Below are 16,775 nucleotides of genomic sequence, written 5' to 3' on the forward strand. Positions count from 1 at the left end.
GCCAGAAATAGAACTGAATTGCTGAAGTAACAATTTACATGGGGGGAAAAAAGCTCTCAGTCTTCAAGACAAGTTAAATTATTTTTGTAAGAAAAAAAAAAACCTGAAGAGAAGATTTAGTGAAAAGGTACGAGGAGTCCAAACAAATCTGGCCCTCTAGTTTTCACATCAGCCTTCACTTCAATTTGAGTTCCACAAGTTTCAGCATACCTGCTCAAATTGGTCAGCATCACAATCAACTGTAAGCAGAAATAAGGACGTTGCATTTATTTTCCGTGTTGCTCTTCTAACTTCAGCACAAAGGACTGGTATCAGAAATCACCGTTTAACTAAACTACCCCAAAATAACCAGTCTCACTCAATTCTATTTTACGTTGGCTATCACACGCCTAGTGAAAGAAATCAATGCCACCTCCAGCAAGAGATACATTGGCGCTGCAACTTACACTAGCATAGAGGTAGTGTGCTTATTCAGGACTTTAATTTCTGTATTCGGCTCTTAAAGCAACTATTCCATTGCCACCAGATCACCCTCAGTGTCTTGGCCAAAGCAAAGAAAGTGATTCCATGGAAAGGTATCAAGATTTCAGTATCATATTAAGAACTTTGTATCACTCTAACCAAGAAATTATACTGTTTGTCCATTTTTCCACAGAAGGTAACCGCTGCAAGTTAGCGGTTGAGCTGTATTAAAATAAAAATCAGCCTCTGTGACCGATTTACAGAGTCTGATTTATTATCAGCTTTCATGGTAACTGCATTCTGCCAGCAAGTAGGACAGTTGTTTTCCCCATCCCTCCCCAGTGAGCATCCTACTGGAGCTTGGCCAAATTTCAAGAGGCACACCATCATCCTTCCTCTCCACCTCCTGCCTGAGTTACTGCAACACTAGTTAGCATCAAGGCAAAAGACGTCAAAATCTCTAAACTAAAACCATTTAAGTTTAAACAGAAAATACAGTTTGATCCTACAGTATTTGTGCCAACACAATACAAAAAACCAAAACAAGTAACAAAAGAAAATCCACCAGGAAGAGCCATAAAGAGAACAAATACCACACAATAAAAAAAGCTAGTTTTCATTATCATTGATTTCTGAGTCAGAAGGAAAGCAGAGATGTCCCTTAGTCAATTCACCAGCAAGGTCATCTAACTCTTTCTGTAGGATGCCACACAACACGACGTTGCGCACATTGGCGCTGCCTCCAAATTTTCTATCCTCCACAGCCTTCACAAGTTTGCCTCTAGCTCTCGCTCTTTGCGCTTACTGAATATATTTGAGTGCGGGTCTCCTGAGACTCCTTCCCCACGGAAAAGCATTAGTAAATTCACTGCCTCATGAGGGAAAAAATAACCAACATAACAACGATAGGATCTACCACGTCCTCTTCAGCAAGCCTCTTACCTGCCCCACAGTTCTTGGAAGAGCCCTGACAACTGCTGTCTTTCATACAGTTCAGCAGTAAAAGCACATGCTGCCTTGTACATCTTTGATAGATTACCCTCATTTCTTTCAATAAAAGTCTGATTTAACAGAGGATTTGAGCCTGCACTTATTTTATTTCTTTCTCATTGTTACAGAAGGATGCTCAACACTGATGGAAGCTGTCTTGTTCACAAAGGCACTCAACAAGTCTACTAATATGCTGCTGATTACAAAAGTAATCCCAATATCATACAAATAGTTGTAGGAGAGACGACTGTTTTTCTTTTACCATCTGTTAGATCTCCAGGGCTGGCAGACAACATTTCCTAACAAAGTCAAAACTGATATCTGATTTGGGATATTTTCTTCTCCTGTAGTCAATTTAGTTATCTCGGTAGGAACAGTGAAGTCATTCCTGGCCGTTGCAAGTAACTCGCTTCCCACCTTTGTCTCCCATCACCACACGCTTTTTTGTCTGCTTCTCAGATTAAATAAAAGCTGCACTCATTTACTTCAAAGCCTCTTCCCGAGGTAATGATATATCTCAGATCTGTGAATAAGTACACTAAGTCTTCAAATATGCCCAAGAAACTCAAATCCTGTAGGTACTATCCTGTAATTCACGGTACCATAACTCAGCAAGGACAAACCAGCAACTTCAGGGCATCAGGTATTTTGCAAAGGATGCGCACCACACGTACATACTAGGGCATTAATAGAAATCCTAGCAGTGACAGATTTACCTTGCACTTGTAGCGTAATGAGACTATTTCCTGCTCTCATTAATGTAACAGCTTCACATACTTCCTCAAGAAATAAGTCCTCTGAAGTCGTTGCTATGTAACCTAGTCTTCCATACAAGATACAACACAGGAGTTGAGTCCCTAGACTCAAAGGCCTAAGTTTTTAGAGCAAGCAAATCAGACTTTCAAGTCTGTCTCCACATTGGTTGTCAGGAATGCACTTTAAAAGCAGCACAGTTGGAAAGCCAGGATCATTCAGATATATTCCAGTCCTAAAAAAAAAAAAAAACCCTAAACAAACCACCAAACAAACAAAAAAATAAAACCAGCCACCAAAACCCAACAAAACAAACACCCCACCAACTAAACCCACACTACATCAAGGCTATGACAAAGTCCATCTCAGTTTGAGACGGAGGCATCACAGGCTACAAGAAAAAAAACTATTTTGTTTCATCTGTGGCTGTCAATATGAGACTTTTTCATGACAAATAAGCAAGCAGAATAAGAGAGACTGAATTTTCTGAAGTACCTCCACCCGTATCCCAGCATAGCTATAGTAAAATTTAAGAGGCACTAGAAGATTTTTAAGATGATCCAGCTGGGCAGCAAAGACTGGCTGGGAAGGAAGGCTCGCTTCCTGCTGGAAGAACTGCTCCCATCTCCTTCATCACCACAGCAATCCTGGCTCACGAGCAAAACCCAACACGTAGCGAACACCTGCGAAAGAAGCCTGGATGCCTTCAGATTACCAGTTTTCTTCAAGCCTGGTTAGTAAAATGCCAAAATAGCTGTTGAAATAGGACTGTGGCAGTATTCATTATGAGCAATAGCTTCTGCTTCATTTTTATCCTTATATACCCCTGGGGAGAACTGTTTCTGGGGCTTTCCCTCCCTCCAGAGCAAGACTCTGGCCCCACCTTCTACCCCACATCCATCTCCATTGAAAGAGTAAGAGTAAAGGCTTTTACTGGGAGACGCTCAAAAAAAAAAAAATCCCAAAAAACATGGGAAGCTCTCACAAAGCAGTGATAATCAGCATTAGTTTGGCCTTGATCCCCTCCCAGCTCTCACACAGTGAATTTTGTTATTCATTTTTCTTCCTTAATCTCAACAATTGTGCAAACATTTATGTACGTTGTGTCAACAGAGAAGACTATGAGTGGACTCAAACTGCAGTCACATTAACATTGCACGTATTTCATTACAACTATGTGTGCACGTCAAAAGCAAATAAATGGTTTTTGTTTTGTTTAATGTGAATTTTACAAGGTATGTACTTGTAAAGTCTGGCTATGTGATTTCTGAGACAGTACAATCCCAGAGTCTTCATCCCTGACGACTTCCCAGGACCAGTTAATGCCAGCCCTGCTTCTGGAATAAAGGGCCCTAATTAATTCAATGCTAAAAGCATCAAAGCCATGATCTACCATACAGGTAGATTTCACAACCATTTAGAACTCTCAGGTTCAGATGAATTCAAAGAATCAATTGGCACATAAAGAAAACTATTAAGGAGAAAGGTAAACGGTATTTTCACAAACTTTTGAAATGCCGTTCATAAATTCCACTAACAGCACCAAATAGAAGTTATATCAACCATAAAGTGACTGTAGGCATAACTATAGTCTGTTCAAGTCTATTAATTCAAAAGAAATGAAATTAAATATGCAAAGTGAGACACTGAGGTGTAAAGCAACCCCACGTGCACGCCAAAAATATGCATATTCACACGCAGGTGAGGACCTAACAGAACTCTAAAGAAGCACCTAACGTGAAAGCAGTTCATAAGATTAACTTTTGATTTTTTTCCCCCAAGTACCTACTCAGCCTCTCTGCCAATTTTCTGACCTAAATAATTCTCAAACTTTCCTCCTCTGCCTAAGTGGCCTTAATTCAGATCTTACCCAACCCTTCTCTGGGGTGATATTGACAGGAAAAAAAAAAAAAAAATCAAGAAACAACATCTGCTAAGGCAGTGTAGCAGTATACTGAAAAATATCAAATACAGAAAACAAAAATAATGATAGCTTTTTTTGAAACTTTAGTATTGCAAACAAGCTTACTGTAGCTCCTATCAGAAAGCAAAGTCAATGGTCACTAGATTATCTGTGTATCCACACACAGAGAAGATAGATTTTGGTAAGGATGTGAAAGGATCGACTATTTTGTTTAGGCTGGTTTTAAAGGCACACAACAGGGGAGGCATCACAAACACTCTAGGTCCTCCCACCCCCAACCCCAGCCTCAGGAATATATTAAGAGTGGAAAATCTTCACCGTAAAGAGCTGAAAAATATTTGTCCCACCACCATTTTTCCCGTCCAGATCCACCCCATCATCTTCCATCCCTCCTACACAAAACTCAATTTCCTTTAGTTTTTTTCTCCTAGGCCTTTAACCACGCTCCCAACATCTCTGAGCTCCTCCTAGCCACATCTTTCCTGCAGTATCAAGGTCATCAGCTGAGGTCTTAACACCAAGTACAGCAAATAGGCGGTCCTATCCCTCAGCTTTACCTACAATTCCCTCTAGTTCGCATCAAAGGAAGAGGACCCTTACATCTTACACGTAGGCACAAAACCACATTAGACTTAGTGAACAAAAACCGTGCTTGGAATGAAAACTTGTGAGGTTCTTCAGGACCAAGTGGAAAAAGGACTTTTAGAACAGTTCACTAGAGGGAGCCCCCATAAAGGGCACGGCACGCTCTGCAGGTGCGATGGAAAAGTATGGCGCAAATCTAACATTGTAAAATCAACTCTGAAACTCAGTCACCGCTAAAATATCCAGGGTTTTTAAGTTTAGTATCTTAATTTTTGAAGTAGGTCTCAGACATCCAATTACAGAAATCCCTACAGCAATACCAAAGAGCTTGCAACCAAAGGGAGGAGAAAAAATCTACAGCTGGAAGAGCTTCTGTGAAAAACACATTTTCATTTTAAAACTATTTGATAATGAAAGGGTAGAGCACACACAAAGTAGTAAAAATAGTTATTAAAACCCCATAGTATAAAGCGATACCTATGGCAAAGAAAAAGGCTCTTGGCACTCCACGAGCAAAAGCAGATAAGAGGAGAAATCAAAGAGAGAACAAGTGAAAAGGATTTACGGCAGCTAGGCTCACGGGCTTGCGCTATTAAAATGAATCTTGTTTAACAAGTCAGACGACTTGGTGTTTTTTTCTCTAGTTCACACAAACAAGAGTAACAGACTGAATTGCAAGAAACAAAGCTGAAAACGGGAGAGTTTCATCATTTATAGTCAGCTAGAGAATTCACAGCTGAAGGAAATAAATTGATTTCAAGTTAAAAATAAATAGTAAGTCTGTCCACTATCTCATCCCTGCTATAACAGCTACTAGTAAAAACACGTATCCTCACACAGAGAGCTTCTCCGACAGCAGTCTATAACACCATCTGGAAAATGCGCTGGGAAGAGAGCCCGAGCAAGGGACAGGAGTCCCAGCATCGACCCCAGACAAAACCCAGCCCTTCCACTCCCAGGAGAATCCTCAGCAAAAGGTTGGATTGGGACACTGCTCCACTTTTATTGGGCTACTGAAAAAAAACAAAAAGGACTTGAAACAGCTTTAAGAGTGCATCTGACCACAGGGAAAGGTACCGCAACTATTCTGCTACATACTCTGTGCACTCTTGCCTTCAGTGTTTTGTTTTTTTTTTTTTTTTTAATGCTTTATTTTTACAAGTGTCTTGTACAGATTAAAAATGACAAACTATTAGCAATTACTAACCTCACATTTAACACAGCTTTCCATTCCATTTGTTTCTGCATAGGCTGACAGAGCATTAGAAAAGACAGATTGTAAGATCTGTTACATTACGTGCCTGCTTCTACTCCTACTAACCGTGGATGATTGTACAGGAAAGGCAACTGCTTATCTAAATCAAGATAAGCATTATTTCCATATGTTCCATCACCAGGGGGAAAGCATTCACAGATGCACTCTAGTACTTCAGATTTGTAGCACAGATTTGCTCTATCACTTCTTGGACTTGAACGAGATCAGAACCTGAGCACAAGGAAAAAACATCTGTTGCAGACAAATCACTTTCTACCTAGCCAAAAAATGCAGCACAACGTGCAAGTCAAAGGCACTTGATGAACACCAACACCTTCTCCCTGGCTGCACATTCTGTCAATATGCTCTGTTTCAGCTAATTACAAAAGTGGCATAATTGGATTGGCCAAGGACTACAGCCAAGTACAAAGCTTATGAGGCATACAGACACCACGAATCACAGAATGGATGAGGTTGGGTGGAACCTCTAGAGATTGTTAGGTCCAGCCTCCCTGCTCAAAGCAGGGTCACCCAGAGCAAGTCGCCCAGGACCCTGTCCCTGTTGGATTCTGAGTATCTCCAAAGACAGAGACTCCACCACTGCTCTGAGCAACTGTTCCAGTGTTCAGTCATGCTTACAGTAAGTATGTGTTTTCTTATCCTCAGAAAGATTTTCCTCTTTCAACTTTTGCCCGTTGCCTCTTGTCCTGTCACTGTGTGCCGCTGAAGTCCAGAGCCATCTTGTTTACACCCTCCCATCATATGTTTATAGACATTGATCCCATGCCATCTGGGACATCTTTTCTTCAGGCTAAACTCCAGCTCTCAGCCTCTCCTTGCAGGAGAGATATTCCAGTCCCTTAATCATCTCTGTGGTTCATCTGGTGCATCAGCTACACTTCCCAGTTTTGTACCATTCACAAGTTTGCTGAGGGTGCATTCTGCCCCATCTTCCAGGTCAGGAGGTCATGGTGTCTCCCATTCAAGGTTTTCAGGAGGTACAAAACACCCCCATCTGAGGATGGGATGAGCATCACTTGATGTCCACTAGTTAACTGAGGAGCCCACATCCAATGAACCACACCATAATTGAGTTCAACAGGTCTACACCACACTCCTCTAAAGCCACTGCAAAAAGCCCAGAACTAACTCACTTGGACCAAGTTAATGTAGTGATGTGGCTATCAGCAGCCTAAGAACAGGGTTGTAAATACGAGCCTCTGTTTTTCAGCCACATGATTGAATTGGAGCCATTGAAGACTGTTACACATTAAAGACAGAAAGAGTGGTATACCCTGAGAATTGATTAAAAAATAACCAGTCAGTCCTAACAAGCCACACAACGCTAATGCAAAATGCAATTATTCTTGTGTTACAAAGGTCTCGCATAGTCCTTACAGCGTGATGTTCTAACCTTTCCTCAGTCTATCCCACACAGCTCTGTATGTCTCCCAAAAACAAAATTGAGAGGCAAAAAAATCCCTTGAAGTCTGGGAGAAGAGGAAGGACAGAGAATGGAGAAGCTTGCCCCTTTTCTGAAGTTTTTTTAAAGCAAGGTAAGACTTGGTATGGAGTGCAAAAGTATCGAAGACCGAAGTTTGAGAAAGCAGTAATAACAAACAAGAACAACAAGGAAAGGAATACATTCGCAATTCTCATTTGTGATGCAACCTGGTCTGCAGGGACATGCAATTGTCAATTCATAAATCAAAGTCTTCTCACTTCAGTGGCACGCACAGTGACAGCAAAGACACGACGTAAGTAGGCTGAGGCTCTAGGGTATTTGTGTGTTTACTCAGAGAGTCAGCATCCAGCTGCTATGGTTGCTATGCTTACTTCCACCGACTTGAGATTTCATGATTTAGGGTCCATAGGAACAGCTTCTGGTTGAGCTGTGACCCTGAAGGAGCTGTGCTTTGTGTATCTGAAGAAACTCATTCAATCGCTGTCTTGTTTGGTTGGTTTTTTTTTTAAAAAAAAAACCACCACGAAACAAGCCTTCAGAGGGATTCAAGACTTTGTGACGATATATTGGAATGAAAATGCTGTTGGACAGCATATTTACTAAGTTCTTGCCCAAGCCCAATTATCAGTACCTCAATCTGAGGGATACCAAGAATTTTGATATACAGATCCTTCTTCCAGAATGGCAGCACGAGTTGTACTGAAGTACGTTAAACGGTCAACCAAGGTCACATGGAGGCAAGAACTACACTGTATCATCTCCAACTCAATTCCTACTTTATAATCTCCCTCTACTACAGAGAGCTTGTAATTAACAATGGAAGTTCAAAAATTGAGAGAAAAAAACTTATTACACTCCCATCCATCGCCTCACAGAAATAAGTTGATACTTTTCTATAAAGCTATAAGATTACAGGTGATGCTACTTTTCTAGATTCCTTTAAGACAAAGCAGATCACCTTCACTGCAAGAGTTGTGTCTTGATAACATCACAGTACTCCTACAACTACTCTTGGTACCTTCAAATCAATCCAGTACCTCAGCCGATAACTATGAGCCTTCATCCAAAATTTACATTACCAGCAGCACCGTATTCCTTCACTCAGCTTTAGAAACTGGCTGGAAAAAAATTGTTTTTTATAGTGGGAAACCACAAATTCATTAGTTGTCATTCATTAGCTTACTAAGCAGTCAGACAATTCTTACTCTACATTCTCTGCCTTTTGAATTCCCTACACCATTGCTAAGCAACAGCTTCTCTAGTTGAGCGTTACAGCCTTTTTGTAGTACTTACTGCGGAGCTTGGAAATAAAAAGTTACTACCAGCAAGCTATGAAACTTCTGCAAAAACTGTCACCAAATATTTCATGGCATTGTCATTCAAGAACCTCTCTGCATGAGATATATGATATATGACAACATGATATATGACAACTGCTTACCAGATGGGAGCAGGAATTTTCGTTTTCTACTACCAGGGGACAGGTAGGTAAGTTTTTATGCAATAACGAAAGACAATGTTTTCCCCCATGAAGACATTAGGCTTGGTGGGTAGCGCTTACGTTGCGGCATTTCCCTTCCCCTGCTCCCCGAGATACAACAGGTAATTTGCTCCCCTAAGAAACAGTAGGGCTTCAAGCCAAACAGCAAGGTACAGAAGAAAATCTTCAATATTTGAAGAGGACTCTACCAAGACCCATTAGTGTTGCGAGTCATACTTACTTGCTTTAAGGACTTGAAAAATAGAAAGTAATATAAACTCACAGGCACTTACAAACTCACTAGCAGTAGAAAGATTTAGCTCTATCTTCTTCTGCATGTCTACCTGGAAAAAAAGAGACATACCAAACCTCAAAGCCCTTAAGTCAATACAGGCATATGTTGGTGTGCACCACCTATTCTCTCTGGATTTAGTTATTTCAGATACTCTTACAAGCCTTCTCCTGTAAGGCCTCTGGTAGCAACACAGAAAAGGGAAAAAAAAAATAAAAATAGAACTCTACTTTTTCTTTAAATATAACTGATCCATATCCTCAGTGACGGTTACATGGAGTCTGGGGTTTGCTTTCAGTTGACGCAGATTCATTAAGAACTTTCACAAAAGGATAGCACCTCAACAGACAACATGTTTGTATGAGAGCAGTGTCTTTTTTTAAGGAGTACCTTATTCGTACAGAGAAGGTGACATTAAGTATACAGGAATAGATCCAGCGCAGGCTGAACTTCAGCTACAAGTCATATTCGTGCAGCAAATGAAAAACAAGTAACTTACAACACCTTTACAGACTAACCATCAGCACAAAAGGGACAATCAAAAAGGCCCATGGATGCAAAACCAAGCCTCTGAAAAAGCAAAGGGCAAGATAAAGCAGGTAAATGTTTCAAAGCAAGACAAATATGAAGAAAGCGTAGAACTGGTTGCATATCTGCATTACAGATGAACCAAGTCTTTTTGGTCAGGATGCTCTTGGTAAACAAGAGAGCAGTCTTTTCTAACTCAGTGTTTGATCATGAACTCCTAGAGACGCTATTAGTGCAAAAGCGCACGTAGAAAACTACTTCTACTTTCAGAAATAAATGCTATACCAGTACAAGGCTAAAAGGTTTAATTTTGCAAGATGTGCATTCTATAGCATCCTGTCTGAAAAAAAACCACATCTGGAAACTTTGGTAAGGGCCCTTGTGAAACACACTTCTGCAAACATGCCAAGCCAACAGGCAACAGCTGCGAGTCTCAGTACCTTTTCTGTGCACAAACATTATGCTTCCCTCCCCATATTTAATTAAAAAAATATTTTAGTAAAATGGCACCACACATACAATTGTAATTGCAATAGTTTTTAAAGCTGTGCAAAATATCAATTTAAATATAAACTCCATCGTCAAGCCTTCGTTCCAGCGCAGAAGAGCATTTTCCACACATTGTAAGAAACACATCTGTACGCAGCACTTGCTACAGGGCCGAGGAATTCTGCGTCAACTGGATTTTCCAATGGCACATCAGCTAGATGCCCTCTCACAGACAGGGCCACATACCACTTCACATATGAAGTACTAACAATTTATTCAGATGTGAGTTGGTTTGTTAAGAGACATTTCTACACAACAAGCAATTCAGCTCTAGTGAGCTGAAAAAGGGAAACCTGGTTTCCAACGATTGGGTTTTTAACACATGTGTAATCAAGTGTTTAATTGTGCATGAAGCAAATGCAACTATGCATGAAAGTTGGTTAATGTGATCCAAACAGAGAGCTCAGCCAGCTTAAACCGCATCAGTGATCCCCCCTACCTTATCAAGGGAGTTAAACTAGTATCCTTATGTGATGGTGGATGTTCAGATTTGATGCAAGCCTCCCACATCCAGAGAGCAGCAGTTGACAGGCTTGCCTTATGTGATCACTAATTTTTATTAGCCCCAGGCAGCAAATCCTAGTTGAAGCAATAGTTCAGCACCTTCATAAGTGTCTGTCACATCTAAGCTATAGCGAATTAAGAGAAGCCCTACCATTCTCTTACCATCTTATCAAAAGGGGCTCCCAGTCTTCCGCTAGAAGGCGTCAGCTTTTTCCACCTACGCTTGAAGATATCCGGAAGTCACGTAGCCAGTCGACAGGGCAATAGGTCTACACTAGTAAGCCCTGACAAGGGTACGGTTTAACAGCTTGATCTTGGCCACAACCTAATCATAGACACATGGTGTCTAGCCAGGCTGACACATTGGCTCACATCTGTCTGCAAAAGACTGTGAGGACATATGCCACGATCCATCATAAATTATAGATTACGGCTTTAGCCAAGCCGCCATACTGAGCAAAACTAGGTGACTTACTGAAACTGCCTTTGTAGAGCAAGAAATTAATGTCGGGATTTGATCTTGCAATCACCTGTGCTTAGGGGGAGTTCCCTGCACTCAAAAGGAGCTCATCCTTTATGCACAAAAAATGGGAGAAAAAAAAACCATTAAAGGAGAAGAGACAGACATGTACATAAACACAAATTACTGGAAACCAAGATGTATAACCTATTACTTTTCTTCCACATATATTAAATTCACTCAAAAACTACTATTCTTCTTTCCCTTAGTAGTCTCAAATATGAGACAAGTCAGCCACTGAAAAACCCCAGGTTGGAACTTGAGAAACCCTACGCTTTCTCTGCGATTTCTGAGGAAGAGCACATGCTGACTTAGACACAGCATCACTGCTGCTAAAGCCATCCTTCTTCATGCTCTGAACAAGCCAACCAGGTGACAGCACACCACATCATCTGGACTTTCTAACTCTGGTAAGTATTTCCTTCGGGACCTCTGTACAAAACTTAGTGCACAGTAACTTCAGTAGGTACAAAAAAGGGATTGTTTCTCATACTGCATGGGACAGAAGCTTGGGAGGTATTAATCTGGTCAAGACTTGTGTCACCAGCACTTAAACATTAGAAATATCCTTTCTGGCAAAACACATGCTGTGATGGGTTGACTCTGGCTGAGGGCCAGGTGCCCACCAGAGCCGCTCTATCACTCCCCTCTTTCATTAGACAGGGGAGAAAAGGTACAATGAAAGAAAACTTACGGGTCGAGATAAGGACAGGGAGAGATCATTCTCTAATTATCATCACGAGCAAAACAGATGGAACTTAGAGAGGGAATTCATCTTATTTATTACTAAGCAAAACAGAGTAGAGGAATGAGAAATAAAACCAAATCTTAAACCACCTCCCCCCACCCCTCCCATCTTCCCGGGCTCAACTTCACTCCCGGCTTCAACCTCCGCCCCCCTCAGTGGCACAGGGGGACGGGGAGTGGGGGTTACGGTCAGTTCATCACGAGGTGTTTCTGCCGCTTCTTCATCCTCGGGGGGGAGGATGACTCTCATTGTTCCCCCACTCCAGCCTGGGGTCCCTCTCACGGCAGACAGTCCTTCACGACCTTCTCCAATGTGAGTCTCCTCCACGGGGTGCAGACCTTCAGGAGCAAACTGCTCCAGCGTGGGTCCCCCATGGGGTCACAAGTCCTGTCAGCAAACCTGCTCTGGCGTGGGCTCCTCTCTCCACAGATCCACAGGTCCTGCCAGGAGCTTGCTCCAGCACGGGCTTCCCACGGGGTCACAGCCTCCTTCAGGTGTCTCCACCTGCTCCGGCGTGGGGTCCTCCACGGGCTGCAGGTGGAATCTCTACACCCCCTCATCCTCCCTCCATGGGCTGCAGGGGGACAGCCTGCTTCACCATGGTCTTCTCCACGGGCTGCAGGGGAATCTTGCTCCGACGCCTGGAGCACCTCCTCCCCCTCCTTCTGCACTGACCTTGGTGTCTGCAGATGTTCTTACATCTTCTCACTCCTCTCTCTCTGGCTGCAAAAGCACTCTCTAACTGTTTTTCTCTTTCTTAAATATGTTATCACAGAGGCGCTGATTGGCTTGGCCTTGGCCAGCGGCGGGTCCGTCTTGGAGCCGGCTGGCATTGGCTCTGTCAGACACAGGGGAAGCTTCTAGCAGCTTCTCACAGAAGGCACCCCTGTAGCCCCCCCCCCGCTACCAAAACCTTGCCACGCAAAACCAACACACATGCTTACCTTCCCTTAGCATCTCCACTTACTATTACTCTCTAAAACATGTTGAGAGCTTGCGGAACTTCAATAAGGATACTAATTTATTGTCGAGAGCGGCATCCTTTCCTACATTTAACTCTTGCCCCTCAAGGACCTGGCTGCCACTGGAGACAAGAGGGTTCTCTCAGCTGCACGCAGAAGAGACACAAAATTAAAACTGTTGAGGACCCATATAAGCTTAACGCTGTGTGGAAGTTAACTTGTTAAAAAAAAGTCACGGAACAGCAGCTTAAAAAAAGAAGTCTTCGTCTTCATTACATCAAAGACAAGTGATTTACTTTCTTAGAGAGAGGATTAGCCACACTGGATTATGTGTTCTTTATATAAACAGAGCTGATCTTTTGCTTTTTAATAATCATCTCTCTCACTTGCTGAAAGCAAGATTTTTTTGTTTTCCCCCAAAACACTTTAAAGAAAACTGTAACGCAAGCGTCATTTCTTTGACAGCTAATCCATCCTATAAAGGTTATATGCACGCAGCTCATCAGGGAATTACAAGGTCAATTGAATACATATTGGTTCTTTTTGTTTACTGTAGGTTTTCCCCCCACCGTACTAAACGCACTGCTTTATCCACTCACATCAGAGATGTCACTAACTAGATAGGAATACTTGCCTCTAAAAACAAACCAACACCCACCCCCAGGTTATTTCTCAGTCTACAGTCAAGCAAGCTTGCACCTGAAGAGTTCTCCCCCCCCCCATCTCTGTGCTGTGCAAGGCTATTTTTGTAAAAGAATAGCCGAGGTATCTGTCCAGGAAGACAGAAAGGTATGTGGGCTCAGTAGATCACACGGTCAGATTTGTACCACTCTGCAGCTTTGCATCTGTTCAGGACAGATCCCCAAAGGGCAGCCAAGAGCCTGGGAAAAGCAGAGCGCACAGGGCTCCGGTTACTCCCTACTGCTCTGGCAGCCTCTGAGCCTCAGCCTTAAAGTCACTCCGCACTATGCCACGGGCACGCTGAATCCTGAACACCTTTACAACTGGCTAGTGAGCTGCAAACATGGTTTGCTGGTTTTGCCACTCCAGTTCCTTTACCGCTTCCTAAATATATGCATGCCATAGACAGACAACAGACCTGAGTAAACAGATTTATAGCCACTTTCACAAAAAGCACGTCATTTCCTAATTATTCATAACAGTTCATTACCACGATCTTCATACAATTCATAGAATCCACAGATAGGTCTTTCAGTGGAGCTCCCCCACCTATTATACACCACAATTAATAAGCGGTGATCTCCACGTGCATCTAAATGGCACAGCTTTCTAACCTTAAACACACTCATCTTCAAGAGACCTTGTGATACGATGTTTAGCGTGAGTAACAGAGTGGCACGCCAAGGCATGACGAGTAAGAACAAAACTATATACACAGCACTGAGCTTAGGCGAAGCTGGAACTCGCATTCAAGGCCAGAGCTAATAGCAGGAGATCCTGAACTGTGGCATGCAAGTTAGTGCCGTTTTCTGCGTGAACTCAGCAGAAAAACGGCTGTACCATGAACTTCACTAAACAAAGAGTTTCAGCTGCAAAAGCACCATTTTCTTTGACAGATAGCAAGCATCACACTGAGCTAAAACGTTTCTATTTACTTTCATCCTTGTCACTCAGCTAGAAATCTGTTCTAAAGACAGTTGTTAAAGTCGCTATAAGAAAAAAAAAGATAATGCAAGCTGATGGACTTGGTTTTTTGCGGGGGGGGATAGTCTCCAAGCATACCGATTTCACATAGCTACTACACACAGAACTCATTGATTGTCGGGCAACTTTTGACAATGTTCTAGTAGAACATTTCTTTTTCCTGTATAACTCACTGAAAATAACGAGTGGTTTAGAGAGATGCTATTTCTCACTTGTAGACGTCTGGCTGAATTTCACTGCAGCTTAGTAGTGGCATTGCTTTTGAAAGACTGTTTGATGATCATCACCTTGATTCCTGGTTCCCGCAGGACAGATATTCACATCAAACAGGGCCGCATGGAGATGCTCCGAGGAACCCAGTATTACCTGTGGTTAGTTAACCATTTCAAGAAGCGCTGGTCAACAGAGCTCAGTATTACCACACATTTTCTTTTCAGCGTGAAGCATTTCAAGTGGCTTATCTAGATGCTTTGTCCCTATAATCTCGTGTCAAGTCACTGTGACTATTTAGAAAGCCAGAGATTCATAGTACAAGGATGCATTTATTAAATCCAACCTTACCATTATATGTAAAGCCCTCAGTGTTAAAGTAGATTAGTTTGAATACAGTTTGAACCATATAATTTTCTAAAAATATAGCAGATTAAGAAAAATCCAGAGGCTGCCGAAACACATAAACATACTTCAAGACTTGCTTTAAAAAAAACAACACACACACACACAAAACTGCAAACCTTGTGTCATTTAATCTTTAACAAAAATTTTAAACTCAACAGGTACTCTGTTCTTCTGTTTTAACTTCATCCAATTAAAAGATATTCTCACTGTTAGCAAAGATCTTTAAACCATCACCTCAATTTGCTGTTTTCTTGGCACCGCTGCTATACTGATGAATCCCAGAGGCTGTGAGAGTGAGCAGGACCATCAGCTTCCTTGAGGTAAACTATTAATTTATTCCATTTTCTGAATTATCCCATTTATGCAACAAAACATTTTTCTACCACCAGTGACATGCAAAACTCGGTGACAACAGAATTCCTGAGACCCTGATTTTTCACATAGCTTTCAAGGAAAAGTTTTCTGAAGTCATCTCTCACATTCCCCACTGAAGAGTAGAGACATCTTCAGGAATGACTGCATACCCAAGAAAAAGTTTATATGTATTTAACTACAAAAAACCCACCATTCTATTTGTTGGCCTACATGGTGGCAATTTATTTACCAAGCATCGCAAAACATGTTACCAATGCCGTACAAGATGAGCACCTAGCATAAAGTAGAATATAATAAATAGCATTGAAATAAAGGTATACAAATTCCAGAGCTTCAGAAAACAAGTCCATTACTGGCATATTGTCAGGAAGGAACTCAACTTCAAAGTACATAACAGATGAGATGCGTCTGCCTTTGGTGTGTCTGAAGGATAAGAAGTGGGAGGAATGATGGATTACAGTATATACGTATTATCCAGCCCTATGTGACAGGCTCATTCTTTGTTTCCTAAGTGGACAACTCTTCATTTCCTTAATAAATGTAGTTAAAGCAAAGAAAGCTTCATTTACTGAACTACCTCAAGAACAAGAATTTTTTTTCCCCTTCCTACCATCCCCTCTGATATTAAAGAGGGTTACTTGTCAATAATAGCAGTGGAAGAAAAAGGGACAGCGTTACAATACTTGATCTGAGGTCCGCTTTTGCAGCCTGGCAAGTTGTAAGCCAACACCCAGGGATGTTGACAACGTAGTCCTGGCAATGCACCGGCTCGCTTCCCTCAGTTCAGAGCAGCGGGCACGGGGCTTCGCGCCCGTATTCCACATTGCACTGTGCCCACACCCCCCCACCCCCCCCAAATCAAAAGTTATCAGAAACATCGCCCAAACTTCATGCCAAAACACACATCAACTTATGGCTAGTCATGTCTATATGAGGAGACCTGCAAAGCTTGTAGGCTTTTGTTTTAGTCACAGAAGAGCAAAACAAAAGCTATAGACAGATGCGCTTTCAGCTTCCAAATGTTTTCAAACAACAAAAAGAGACAAAGCCCTTGTCAGCTGTTGTTACAGATTCCCTAATTTCGCTCCTCAGAAGCCTTT

At 41.9% G+C, this 16,775-nt stretch overlaps 1 protein-coding gene across 1 annotated transcript in view; it reads right to left on the reverse strand.

Moving 5' to 3' along the window:
- MACROD2 (mono-ADP ribosylhydrolase 2) overlaps nt 1-16,775 on the reverse strand; it is an 889,996-nt gene that overhangs the window by 865,069 nt on the left and 8,152 nt on the right. The gene's annotated exons all lie outside the window — the stretch shown is intronic.

Source organism: Balearica regulorum, chromosome 3 (assembly GCF_011004875.1).
Source record: "Balearica regulorum gibbericeps isolate bBalReg1 chromosome 3, bBalReg1.pri, whole genome shotgun sequence".
NCBI classification, from domain to species: Eukaryota; Metazoa; Chordata; class Aves; order Gruiformes; family Gruidae; genus Balearica; species Balearica regulorum.